Source organism: Staurois parvus, unplaced genomic scaffold, assembly GCF_062004578.1.
Source record: "Staurois parvus isolate SC_StPar_1 unplaced genomic scaffold, SC_StPar_1.0 ptg000177l, whole genome shotgun sequence".
NCBI classification, from domain to species: domain Eukaryota; kingdom Metazoa; phylum Chordata; class Amphibia; order Anura; family Ranidae; genus Staurois; species Staurois parvus.
This window is the reverse complement of record NW_028317973.1, coordinates 771547-786359: the sequence shown is the minus strand read 5'-3', so window position 1 is coordinate 786359 and position 14813 is coordinate 771547. Positions and strand designations below refer to the sequence as shown.

At 40.7% G+C, this 14813-nt stretch overlaps 1 protein-coding gene across 1 annotated transcript in view; it reads left to right on the top strand.

Annotated features, from left to right (window-relative positions):
* The first annotated feature begins 704 nt into the window (after nucleotides 1-704).
* The window catches only part of LOC149462289 (cGMP-dependent protein kinase 2-like), a 232611-nt gene continuing 218502 nt past the window's right edge, over nucleotides 705-14813 (top strand). The window contains exon 1 of the mRNA XM_089677088.1: nucleotides 705-1072. The gene's annotated coding sequence lies outside the window, so the exon portion shown is untranslated. The remainder of the gene's footprint in view (nucleotides 1073-14813) is intronic.

The window sequence follows — 14813 nt, the reverse complement described above, 5'->3', positions numbered from 1 at the left end:
GAACTCTAGACACAAACACTTTCATTTACATATATTCCTCAACAGCCATGAAGGATATAAATCCACTTTGTGTGCATGAAATGCTTTTTCAAACCAAGATATTACTTTGTAAAGTAGCTATGACATCATCACTTTGCTGTACATAGGCTGTGCAGAGAGCAGAGCTGTGGGAGGGACCCAGCATGCTCCACCCACTACAGGCTGCCTGTAGAAAACCACAGGAGGGGGCGGATACAAGACCATTTACTCTCGACAAGGAGAGAGTGCAGCAGTGACTGGTCTTTATTACAGGAAGCTCCTACACAGAGACAAAGTTTCAGACTGGCTTACTGCACAGACATGAAAGAAAGGTACAAAGCACACCAAGATTCAAGTCCGAATGCACATACATTTAGACAGTTGCCTATTCTGGAGTTCAGTTTAAAGTTTAAAAGCAAAACGGTAAACATGACAGCCAGGCCACTAGCATTTTCCAAAGGGATAGGTCATCAGTGAAAACCTCTGCGTCTCTATCATAAAAGGTTTCATGTAAAAATCCTGTGCTCTTTCACATTTAAATGCCTGTGTGGTCCACATGATCAGTTTATGTGAAACGTAGAATTGGTTCACCCTCTTCATTGTACTGCAGGCATAATAAAAGGCTGCTGTGTTTTTGCTGCCTGTGTTTCCCTGCAGATGGCACTCACAGCCTCTGTTCCCCATACCCCTCTCTATCTGTCATATTTTCACAGCTGCTGGGAATGCTCTCCAGTTGCTGTAAGCCCTGATAGTAAGCACACTTGTCGTAGAGGTGGAGAGAAGATGCTAAGCAGAAAAACAGCAGCGGTGACCTATCCCATGCTGCTTCTTCGCCTGCTGTCCCAAAGTGACCACAGTAATGCCAGTCAAGGTGGATGTACCCTGAAAGCTAAAATGTAAAAAGGGCAGCGGGATGCCTGTGCAGTGCAGTATCCTGAGAGGGACCTGCAGCTATAAACATCAGCAACTAAGGAGCTTTCCTTCTGTTGGGATCATTATACTGACCCCTGCGCCTGTCACCTGGAAGGATCTCATCACCTCCAAGGAATCAGAGGTAGGTCCACCGTACACTGGTCAGGCCACCCCTGCCCTTTGCCTCATAAACTTCCCCTGCAGTTTGATATAAATTCAGTTTTTTTCTCATTTTTCCTCCTTTCTGCATTGGGTAGAGCAAGTTGCATCGTCCCTGTCTTTCAAGTCCAATGATAGAGGCAGGCAGTGCACATCTTTTTTCATGTGTGACAAGTGATTACACACAGAAGCCTGTCTGCTGCTTCTGCTTCCTTCGTGCATTTTTTTTGTTCGGAGTGACAATGTGTTTGCTGGATACGTATATTATTCAGATTCAGAGTGTGCCCAACGTCTAGAGCGACACCTCGAAGCTTTATGTCTGTACAAGATAAGGTCACGACCACACTTATTAATGCCTGTCCTACAGGATTGCTTTATATGCCAGTATGTTAATTAAAAGGATTTATATTTTAATTTCCTATAGGTTGACATGAGAAAAATCTGAAGATTTCCTAATAAACCTCTTAAAATGTGAAATTCTGTATTTAGATTACTCTTCCATTGTATTCATTCTAGGTTGCCTTCTGACTACACTGATACTCTACACATGTTTAGGTGTAATAATATATATTTTAGAAAATACAATCTGAAATAATTATATACAGTATTTGCACACATACACAAACATATGCATTGTACATATTATTGATTTAATGTTTCAGTATATCAGTATAGACGCACAGTACGTAAGCATACATATGTGTCTATAACGGTTGTCTCTTGTGAATTCATTTGCACAGAAGAATCTGTTATTAATAATTCAGAGTTTAATAAACAATACAGGCATGAAGTGTTTTTTTTAATTTTTGTAACAAGCAATAACTGGAAACCTATTACATCATGTGTGCTTAGTAACCTATGGTGACCTATATAAAATGGCCTTTCTGCCAGGGTCACTTTAATATAAATTGGGTCTGGACATCCAGGTAAAACCAGATACTAACTGTACATTCTAAGGAAATTGAATCTTGTTTGAGTTCTTAAAGCTGGACATTCACATAAAGTTTGGGCCAACTAACCTAATTTGGGCTTAGACTTTGGCAGCCTAATGAAAATTTGTATAGGGGGCTGTTAAGCAACCTTATTGGTTCTTAATGCTTTTAGGAAGCAAAAGAAAACTTGCTGTACATGTGCCAATGTGCTGATTGGATGTCCTTTTTTTGCCACAATAATATCCAAGTAGATAATGATCACATAGAAAGATTAAGAGGCTATGCGTGCACTGGTATTTACTAGACATATATGTCTAAAGACCCTCCTTTGTTGGTAGTCTGTATGTGTATAGGAACCCTAAATGTTAGTATAACTGCAAACCCATTTAAAACTTTACTAGAGCACCATGAATATTCTACACTAATACCAATAGTCTGAACATATTTTCATAGGATTAGATAAGCTCCCTGTCCCCCACCACTACATTACAGCGTTCAGTTATGCCAACTCTCATCATACCCCCGAAGTCATGTTGTCTCAGGGGGTTCCAGTGGCGTGTTAAATGAGTTACATCAATGCCAAATGTGTGCTTTTTCAATTTATGGTACATGTTTTCCTTAATCCTTTAGATTATTTTGAAGAAAATATCACACATCTGCTTTTGTGGGAACAATCAGTTGATTTAGGTTGGTGGTGTGGATTTGACGGGTATAGATTAAACACCATTTTATTGATGCATCCAAACAACTTCATTGGTCCTTTAAATCCAAAGATGGCAGTACCCGACATGAGGTTTCCTAAATCACCAGGACCTGAATGTATTACCTTCTTTGGTAACACTAAAGTTGAAGGTTATTGTTGCTTATCGGGCTGTCTATCCAAGTGGGTGTGGAGCAAATGCCCATTTTTCTCTCTGTTAAAGTGACCTTGATTCAAAGTCTGATTTATTTTAACAGTTGATGCTCAATACCTAATAGGCTGCTTCATTTTTTTTATACAGAACCTTTGAGAAATTGAGAAACTGTTTGCTTTAACTTATTTGCTAAAATTCTGTGTGATAGCATGGCATGTTTTTCATTGATGGGCATTTGTAATCATTCTTTGGAAGACCCCATAATTAATGTTATATAGTGTAACAGAGGGTCAAGATCAACAATTAACTTTATGTACTACTTTGCTCAAGTGGTTTAAAAATCATGCGTATAAGGAATTTTCTATTTGAGCAGGAAAAATGTTATCACTTGTTTTGGTTAATTAACAAATGTTGCCCTGTGTAATAAAATACAATACAGTTTGAATGTTGGTTGATTTCACTGCTGGAACTATCTAAGTACCCTTCTGACCAGAGTATGCTCCTGTTCTTCCCAAAGGCTAGTCTTTGGGAAGACTTTTCCTACCTGACATCATCACATTAGGCAGTTGTATTATGCACTTTAGGCACTACAAGTTATATTTCGCAGATTACCCTTCTTCCATATTGTAAAGCCCAACTCCACACAGAATGCATGCTTCAGTTAAGTTTAGGAAAGGTTAGAGCTTTTGTAAGGTTTTTATTGATGCCTTTATCCCTGTATGCAACTTATGTGTTTAAGCTCCAGCTTGAGCTACAGGGCTGTATAAACAATTCAAAAAATGCAGCCACATGCCATCTTCTATCTTTAAACAGTCCCTCCAGGATATCACTACTGATGTATTTTACCCTAGAGGCTTTATCTGGGCCCTGTAAACAACATGAGATAAGAGAAAGCTGGAAACCATGAAAAGGAAAATGTTGCCTAAAATAACAATGCATGATATTCATATACAATATTTTTTGATCTACCAAACGTAAAGAACATACAGTTTACAAATTATATTTTGTCCTGAAAATAATGTACGAAGAATACATACAGGTATCATTTAAAAGGTAGTATCATTTCCATTTAATGAAAGAAGCTTGTTTCACTTGCTGTTCAGTGGCACTTGTAGTCTAAGGTAGAGGAATATTTCTGGGCAACAAAGGAACTGTAGGGGGTGGAGCCTATTTATGTCTTGAAGTAGAACTAAAGGCAAAACTTTTTTTTTTTCATTTGGATAGAGTAAGAAAGGTTATAACGCCTGTCATTTTTTATCTGCCACCTGAGTCATAATGGGGAGATTTCCTCTTCACTTCCTGTCTCATAGCCAAAACAGGCAGTGAGAGGAAATCCTTCCAAAGAGAGGGAATCCCTTGTTGTCAACAGAGTCATCAGAACTAGTGTCCCATTGAAAGATTTGCCTTCTAATTCCCATCTGTTCTGGTGGCCAATCAAACTTGTGATTTTCTTTCCTGTTCACTCTCAGTGATAGTGGTAAAAAGGACACTTAGGCTGACCCTCCCTAATGGGGGCACTGATAGCAATAAAAACTTAACAACTGTTCTAATCTATCTCCACTCTATGTAAAACAAAGAAAATTTTTACCTTTAATTATACTTTAAATAAAATTACTCCTTGGGCCCCTATGTGTTTTACTGCAGGAAAATGGACAAATGTGAATAGGACCAAAGAACCTATATGTTTTAACATGCGTCAACAGGCACACAGGTTACCCATTGTTTTTAATGGTGCTAGTTCACATCTGTTGTTCACATTTCTTGATGCAATAATGCTCATTATAGGTCCTCCTGATGACAATGGTAGAATGTGAAAATGCAGAAATGTTGGAAAGGTTTACATCCAGCTTTAGTGTTCAGCTTTTTCTTTTATCAAAGTTTGCTTAAATGTAGAAAGGCATATGTTCATTGACACGAAAGGGCTTTCATCCCATTGCTCCTGGGGAGTACGGGTGAGCAAGGGAGCTTCACTGTGCAGCCTGGTACATCTCTTCTCAGCAAACAATATCTATTCATGCTGGATCTGCCTGAAGGACTGTAGAATTAGTAAAAATGTGACCACAGACAAGCTGACCATACATCTGAAGTTACAGACCATCTCATCTTTCACAAAAATACTAGTGATTGTAAAGGCTCAAGTATTTTTTACTTTTATGCATTCTATGCATAGAGTGCATGAAGGCAAAAAACCTTCTGTGCACAGCAGGCCCCCCAATACTTACCTGAGCCCCATCTTGATCTTGTGATGTGCATGAGAGCCTCAGCTGTCCTGGGTTTCTCATTGGCTGAAACAGCAGTGGGACTCATTGGCTACTGCTACTGTCAATCACAGTCAGTGAGTCAATTAGAAAAGAGTGGAGGTGGGGCTGAGCCACGACTGTGGGGGCTTGGGTGCCCCCATAGCAAGCTGCTTACTGTGGGGGCACTTAGCAAGGGGACGGAGCCAAGAGCACCAGCAGGGGACCCAAGAAGAGGAGGCTTGGGACTGCTCTGTGCAAAATTACTGCACAGAGCAGGTAAGTATGACATGTTTGTTATTTAAAGGATAACTTCACCTTTCATAACATGTTTCATCCATATTTTTTACTTGGAAAAAAATGTGCATTTATAAGTTTTTTACCAAAAGGTGACCTTATCCTTAAAGAAAAAACATTGTCTTTAGAATCACTTTAATGCATAGGGCAAAAGAAATAAGTAAATCCTAGGTGATGGACATTTTTTACAATGCTGAAAAATATATGTGATCACAGCAACACATTTTCGGGTCCTTGCTGCTTGGTTGCACTCTTATTTCAGAAGTGCTTGCACTTTAAAAATATAACCCACTATTTTGTTTACATTCATCCTGTCTGCATTCCCACTGTTACAGCAGACAAAAACCATCTGTTCCTCATGTTTGTTTATTTTAGGGTCTTCGGTGCCAGGTCCATGAACGATTTCTATGCTGCACTACAATGCTAAAAAATGGAACATGTCTGTGTATTTAGGTGTAGCACATAGTTTTCCTAGTTTTCTGCCTACAGAAGTTTTATATATGCTCCTTGCTTGTGTTTAGCCATTTTCTTTTAAGACCAACTCCAGGCACAACGATTTTATGTTTTTAAAATTTTTATTTAATACAAAAACAATGTAATTCTATTAGTAATTCAGGAGCTCTCTAAGTTAGTATAAGCAATTCTTTTTTTAATTGGGCCTCCAGACTATGCAAAATATTAAAATGCAGCTCAGGCTGCAATACTTAGCTTCAAACCAAAGTGGTCGTCTCTAGTACCCTGCATTCACTGTGTAATGCATTATTGAGGACCATCCTTTCGGTAAAATAGGAAAAGAGGAAAAGGACCCTGCAACATTGCCTGATCACCCTTACAACTTCTGGAGCAGGTGAAGAAAACATATAACATACAGCTTGGAGGATCTTCAGGGGGGAAGAGGAGTGACTGGGCAGGAAAGTGTTCACTATTAGCAGTATATTGTATATTTGTGTAATATACAGCAGCCTATTGTTTTTCAGTGTGTGTATATACACACACACACTATATTGTCAAAAGTACTGAGACGCCTGCCATTACACACACATAAACTTTAATGGCATCCCAGTCTTAGTCCGCAGGGTTAAATATTGAGTTGGCCCATCCTTTCCAGCTATAACAGTTTCAACTCTTCTTGGAAGGCTATCCACAAGGTTTAGAAATGTGTCCATGGGAATGTTTGACCATTCTTCCAGAAGCGTATTTGTGAGGTCAGGCACTGATGTCGGATGAAAGGGCCTGGCTCTGAGTCTCTGCCCTAATTCATCTCAAAGGTGTTCTATCGGGTTGAGGTCAGGACTCTGTTCAGGCCAGTCAAGTTTCTCCACCCCAAACTCACTCATCCATCTATTTTTGGACCTTGCTTTGTGCACTGGTGTGCAGTCATGTTGGAACAGGAAGGGGCCATCCCCAAACTGTTCCCACAAAGTTGGAAGCATGAAATTGTCCAAAATGTCTTGGTATGCTGATGCTTTAAGAGTTCCCTTCACTGGAACTAAGGGGCCAAGCCCAACCCCTGAAAAACAACCCCCCCACAATAATCCTCCCTCCCCCAAACTTTATATTTGGCTCAAAGCAGTCAGGGAAGCACCGTTCTCCTGGCAACTGCCAAGCCTAGGCACATCCATTGGATTGTCAGACAGAGAAGCATGAGTCATCATTCCAGAGAACACGTCTCCACTGCTCTAGAGTCCAGAGGCGGCGTGCTTTATGCCACTGCATCCGACGCTTTGCAATGCACTTGGTGATGTAAGGCTTGGATGCAACTGCTCGGCCATGGAAACCCCTTCCATGAAGCTCTCTGTGCACTGTTGTTGTGCTAATCTGAAGGCCACATGAAGTTTGGAGGTCTTTAGCTACTGACTCTGCAGACAGTTGGTGACTTCTACGCACTGTGCACTTCAGCATGTGCTGACCCCTGATCTGTCATTTTACATGGCCTACTTTGTAGCTGAGTTGCTGTTATTCCTAGTTGCTTCCACTTTGTTATAATACCATTAACAGTTGACTGTGGAATATTTAGTAGCAAGGAAATTTCACGGATGGACTTATTGCACAGGTGGCAACCTATCACAGTACCACGCTTGAATTCACTGAGCTCCTGAGGGCGACCCATTCTTTCAAAAATGTTTGTAGAAGCAGTCTGCATGCCTGGGTGTTTGATTTTATACACCTGTGGCCATGGAGGTGATTGAAACACCTGAATCCAATGATTTGGAGGGGTGTCTTAATACTTTTGGCAATATAGTGTATATATATACACCAGTGTCTCTGCAGGACTGTAAATGCCTGTATTGAGTTAAAAAAATAAAATAGTGCACATACTAGGTATTAAAAATATATATACTGTGACGTAAATCAAACAAGCCAATAGCTGGTAAAACATGCAAAAGTCTCATAAAGATATGCAGGATATAATGATAATAATCAAGGTTAAATCTCAGCGATGGAAGTATTTGAGCAGTTCCAGAATTCCAGTATATATCTTAATGGCCCCAAGGTGTAAAATGAATAGTCCCAAGGTGTAAAATAAATAGTCAGGTGGTGTGCGATAAGTAGTAAGATTACAAACTCACCAGAAGCGCAATCTTAATGCGCAGTAATCACATAAATCAGCGTGAGGTTCTCCCCTCTAGTGGAGTACAGCCTGGTACAGGAATCCCCTCCTCTGTTAACCTGGATGTTAATGATGTCAATCAGACATCCCCTTTGGAGGGCTGCAATGTGTAATGGTCTGGTCACAGATAATTTCCCTCCTCTGGGCTGGAGAAACACACCTGGGATCCTGGGCGGTTTAAATGCTCGTAGTGGAGCAAGAAATATGGATAACCATAGTGTAGTATATTAAACTTTAATAGGAAGTTATCCAGATAAAAAGGTCAAAATGGTGTACACACATTTAAAAATATTGGCGTGTCCAGATGCAGCGATGCAGCATGAATGAATCACTAACCAGTGGGAAAGCAAGATGGCCGCTGGACCTCCATGATCTGGCGGCGTGACGTCACGACGTAACGAGGCTCCTTAACGCGTTTCGTATCAGAATACGTTCTCAAAAGGGGTGTTGCCATAGCTACTGGATGTCATCTGTTCCTTACATAGGCATTTTTGTACTTATGGAACCTGCTTTCTTATAGAAAACCCCTCTTATATTTGGTTAGCTAGGCTGAGATGTTGTTATGCCATGATATTGTAGTTTTTTCATTCTGCATGCTTTTTCATCTGGCCTGACGTCACGCCGTCGGATCTCGGAGGTCCGGCGGCGATCTGAATTTCAGTCACAAGCAAAAAATTGCAGTAGTCCTTTACACTTAGTCAATTCTTTGCCAGTGTCTAAACCAGCCTTTCTCAAAAGGATCTTGTGAGTGAGAGAGACTGTAGTAAGGTGTATGAGTGTCATGGTGTGTAAAGTGAAGCTGTGTGTTCCAGAAAGAAAGATAACTAAGCCTAGTAGACACAGTTCAACAGAAACCAGACAACATTTGGCCTGTGTGTGCAGCAGCTTGTCCGACAGAAGCAAGCTGAACGTCCAGGTTTCTGTCGAACCAGCATACTGGAAAACCAATGGCTGTGAGCACTGACTGGTGTAGTCTGGCAGGGGAAGGTGCAGGCTGTCACCCTGTCTGAACACAATAGCTCAGCAGGGAGGTCATGGCAAGAAGCTTTGTAAGTTTGGATGGGGTAAAAAGGGTGTGGGAGGGAGGAGAATGCTACCAGTAGCACTCTAAAGTAGTAAAGTAACTTAGAAAGGTATGTCTGCTTAACCAAGATATGTGGTAGTGGCTCCAGGCCACCAATAATGTATTGAGTTTGTGCATGAGTGGGAGGAAGCTTGCCCTATTTAATGTTGGGGTAAGATGAAAGTCTAGATAGGAAAGGTGATTGGTCCAACCAAAGGTAGCGTTTTGTTGTACTGGCATGAAAGTTTCTGGTTGCCTTTCTCAAGCCTTTCATTTCAGAGGAACATTTAAAATTATTTTCAGCTTTCAGGGAACCCCTGAAAAAAAAGATTATATAACAGTTCACTGTATATTAATGTGATCAGTAAGTTGTGAATACAAGTAAAAGAATGAGATGCATCTAGAGTACATCCATGAAAAAAGAAACATAATGGTCAGAAAAGAAATACAAACTTTGAAAATGTTAGGGTACCCTTACACTAATGGATAGTGGAAAAGTGCCCTCACATATTGGTGGTTGTCATAGAAAAAACCTCTAACATTGGTGGTAAGTGTAGAAGTGATTTCTTTTGTGTCAGAGCCCTCTTATATTAATGATCAATACAGGTGCGATTTCAATCAACCACTGCTCACAGAAGCCCTAGCAACCTATGGAGGAACCCTAGGGTTTCATGGAAGGAACCCTGACTGAGAAAAGTAGGTCTAAAAAATCCAACTGCTTACTGGAACAATTCCATCCCTTTGTGAATATCTTTTTAAAATAGTGAGTGTTTTGCACAATTGGCTGGCCCTTCAATAAAAAAAAACTAAAGTGCCTATAACATGCTATTTAGAAAAACCTCAATTAAAGGCAAACAACCTCTCATCACAGAACTCATTACTAGCTGCAAATCGAAGTGCAGACACTCTGGGCTTGAGGTAAATCATTCTTACAGCGTTTGTTGTCAAGGTGACCATCGAAGCATGGACTAAGGTTATAGCCTCCTGTTAGAGCACTCAGTATATGGGTATGCATGGATTTGTCCAAGGGAGATATCCATTAACCAGATTGTAAAGCATCCTAGCACATCCATCTGACCAACTCAAATGTTTTCCTTTTATGATAGACAGAGATAAAGCAGACCTTGGTGAATTCCCTTTCCAACTAGGTAATGCGATTGCTTTCCAAATGGGGCAGAATGGGGAGCTTCATCATACGCGATCAGCAATGCAGTTACTTTACAAAAAAATATTGTGTTGCTGTGTAAAACATCGGCAGTATTGCTCCTGACAGGCAATGACGCTAATATTCAATACTAATATATACAATGGATGGAAAACAACCTTAAGTTGCCTATATTGCTGGGTCTTCTGATTGATTGATTGACATGTTGTTTTCACTATAAGAAATATCTGATTAGCATTATTGCTCAGTTCAAATTGCTCAGTACAGTGTCAGTTTAGTTTTAAGGGCAGATATTTATATACAGTGGGGATCAAAAGTTTGGGCACCCCAGCTAAAAATTTGTATTAATGTGCATAAAGAAGCCAAGGAAAAATGGAAAAATGTTCAAAAGGCATCAAATTACACATTAGACATTCTTATAATATGTCAACAAAAGTTAGATTTTATTTCCATCATTTACACTTTCAAAATAACAGAAAACAAAAAAATGGTGTCTGCAAATGTTTGGGCACCCTGCAGAATTTATAGCATGCACTGTCCCCTTTGACAAGATGAGACCTGCCAGTGTCATGGATTGTTCTCAATCATCGTCTAGGAAGACCAGGTGATGTCAATCTCAAAGGTTTTAAATGCCCAGACTCATCTGACCTTGCCCCAACAATCAGCACCATGGGTTCTTCTAAGCAGTTGTCTAGAAAACTGAAACTGAAAATAGTTGACGCTCACAAAGCTGGAGAAGGGTATAAGAAGATAGCAAAGCGTTTTCAGATGTCAATATCCTCTGTTCGGAATGTAATTAAGAAATGGCAGTCATCAGGAACAGTGGAAGTTAAAGCAAGATCTGGAAGACCAAGAAAAATATCAGACAGAACAGCTTGCAGGATTGTGAGAAAAACAATTCAAAACCCACGTTTGACTGCACGATCCCTCCAGAAAGATCTGGCAGACACTGGAGTTGTGGTACACTATTCCACTATAAATAGATACTTGTACAAATATGGTCTTCATGGAAGAGTCATCAGAAGAAAGCCTCTTCTACGTCCTCAACACAAAAACCATCGTTTGAACTTTGCAAATGAACATATAGACAAGCCTGATGCATTTTGGAAACAAGTTCTGTGGACCGATGAGGTTAAAATTGAACTTATTGGCCGGAATGAGCAAAGGTACGTTTGGAGAAGAAGGGGCACAGAATTTAATGAAAAGAACCTCTGTCCAACTGTTAAGCATGGGGTTGGATCAATCATGCTTTGGGGTTGTGTTGCAGCCAGTGGCACAGGGAACATCTCACGAGTAGAAGGAAAAATGGATTCAATAAAATTTCAGCAAATTTTGGATGGTAACTTGATGCGATCTGTGAAAAAGCTGAAGTTAAAGAGAGTATGGCTTCTACAAATGGATAATGATCCTAAACACACCTCGAAATCCACGGGGGATTACATCAAAAGGCGTAAACTGAAGGTTTTGCCATGGCCTTCACAATCTCCTGACCTCAACAAAATTGAAAATCTATGGATAGACCTTAAAAGAGCAGTGCGTGACAGACAGCCCAGAAATCTCAAAGAACTGGAAGACTTTTGTAAGGAAGAATGGGCAAAGATACCTCAAACAAGAATTGAAAGACTCTTGGCTGGCTACAAAAAGCGTTTACAAGCTGTGATACTTGCCAAAGGGGGCAGTACAAGATATTAACTCTGCAGGGTGCCCAAACTTTTACAGACTCCATTTTTTTGTTTTCTGTTATTTTGAAAGTGTAAATGATGGAAATAAAATCTAACTTTTGTTGACATATTATAAGAATGTCTAATCTGTAATTTGATGCCTTTTGGAGATTTTTCCATCTTTCCTTGGCTTCTTTATGCACATTAATACAAATTTTGAGCTGGGGTGCCCAAACTTTCGATCCCCACTGTAACATAACCTTTATGCACTTTCATAGACTCTAAAGTGAACAAGAAACATTTAACCCTTACAAAATTTAAACTGCTTATCTGAACAATTCGCTGATCCCCTAAAGTGAACTTCTAATGCTTATACTGCCCCTTACCTTCACCCTAATCCTGGCAACAACATTAAAATGAGTGCATCTCAGAAATATCTCTATAGTCTGTGTTAGTACGCTAGCATGTTATAAATGTTAAAGAGAATGCCCTTGCTCCAGATTATCCACAAATTCTGATTAAAGCTGAACTCTATATCTTATATAAATAGCATACACAGGATTTGCTGTGTTTACTAAATTAATTCTAATACTGTACAGTCAGCAGATCTGTGACCTCCAATATGGCAGCACAGCTTGGTCAAGAACTCACTCTCAGTGTGCTGATTGGACATTGAAGCAGCAGGAGAATGGTGATAGATCATCTCTCTGCTGCCTCCTCCTGCCAGCACAGGTGCACTGCAGCAAAGTCTGTTAAACTTCTGTATTCTCCCAGAGTGAGTGCTGCTGTACAGATTACAAGAGGAGTCATGCTTTTATCAAGTCAAATCATGTGCTTACATTATTCGTATATATATATTATTATTATACAGGATTTATATAGCGCCAACCATTTGCGCAGCGCTTTTCCAAATGAAGGTAGACATTACAGTTACAATACAATTTGGTACAAGAGGAAACAGAGGGCCCTGCTCGTTAGAGCTTACAATCTAGGAGGAAGGGTTGAGCGATACAAAAGGTAATAGCTGTGGGTGGATGAGCTGATGGAGGAAATAAATGGAAGTTTACTAGGTAGAAGCAGGATAGGCTTCTTTAATGAGGTTTTCAGGGACCGTCTAAAGGTGGATAGATTAGGAGATAGCCGGATAAATTGGGGTAGGGATTTCCATAGGATGGGAGAAGTCCTGGAGGTGAGCATGGGAGGAGGTGACACGGGAACTAGAGAGAAGATGGTCTTGGGAGTATCGAAAAGAGCGGTTTAGTTGATATTTTGTGACCGGGTTGGTGATGTAGCTGGGAGCAGAGTTGTGCATGGCTTTGTAAGTTGTTGTTAGTATTTTGAATTTTTTTCGTTGGGCAAGTGGAGGCCAGTGGAGGGATTGGCAGAGAGGGGTAGCAGGCACTGAATGGTTGGTAAGGTGTATGAGCCTGGCAGCAGTATTCATGATGGATTGGAGAGAGGATAGCCTATGTAAAGGTAAGCCAATGAGGAGGGAGTTGCAGTAGTCGAGGTGAGAGATAACCAGGGAGTGAATTAAGAGATTTGTGGTATCATTGGTTAAAAAGGGGCATATTCTGGAGATGTTGCAGAGGTTGAGGTGGCATGATTTGGACAGGGATTGGATGTGGACCTGAAAGGATAGTTCAGAATCCAGGGTTACCCCTAGCACCCTGGCATGCAGGGATGGGTTGCTAGTGGTGCTATTGATCCTGACCAAGAAATCAGAGGAAGAGGCAGATGGGGGAGAAAATATTATGAGCTCAGTTTTGGATAGATTGAGTTTTAAGAAGTGGTGTGACATCCAGTCTGATATGTCTGTTAGTAAATCGGTGATATGTGAGGAAACTGATGGGGTTAGCTGAGAAGTAGAGAGATAGATTTGTGTGTCATCAGCAAAGAAATGGTTTTGAAAAGCATGGGAAGCTATCAGCTGATCCAAGGAAGAAGTGTAGATCAAGAATAGGAGAGGTCCAAGGACAGAACCTTAGGGGACCCCGACAATAAGAGGAGTAGGAGAGGAGGAAGTAGAGTTGTAAGTGACACTGAAGGTGCGGTGAGATAGGTAAGATTCGAACCAATGGAGAGTACAGTGATGAAGACCAAGTAAATAGAGTTTTTTGAGGAGGAGGGGGTGGTCAACTGTGTCAAAGGCAGAGGAGAGGTCCAAGAGTAAAACTACGAAATAGTGACCATTGTTTTTAGCGGTTGGTAAGTCGTTTGTGAGTTTTAGCAGAGCAGTTTCTGTGGAGTGTTGGGGGTGAAATCCAGACTGAAGGGGATCGAGAAGGTTATTCTCTATAAGGTGGCAGCTCAGCCAGTTGTAGACTAGACGTTCAAGGAGTTTGGAGGCAAAAGGGAGTAAGGAGATGGGCCTTAGGTTGCTAAGATTGGCGGGGTCCAGTGAGGCCTTTTTAAGTATGGGGGTGACTAGCGCATGTTTTAGAGAGTTGGGGAAGATGCCAGTAGAAAGGGAGAGATTGAAGATACAAATTAAAGAGTGAAGGATAGAGCCAGAGGGTGACCATAGTATTTGCGAGGGAACAGTCTCCAGGGGGCAGGTGTTTAGGTGGGCTTTAGAAAACAGTTTACCAACCTTCTCTATAGTAGCTGGGTTAAACAAGGGAAGTATAGATTGTGCAAGTGAACAAGGAGTGTAGGGTGAGGGAGATATCTGTTCAGTACAGATCTCATCACGAATTGTATCAATCTTATTTTTGAAGTGATTAGCGATCTCCTGGGCAGTGGGTGAGTTAGTGGGTGGAGGTAAAGAAGGACAACGTAGAAAGTTAAAGTTAGAAAAGATTTGCTGGGGATTGCATGAGAGGGTGTTAATGAGAGTGACAAAATAGGTCTGTTTGGCAGTGTGGAGAAAAGAATTGTATTTTTTGAAGGGCAGATTTATAT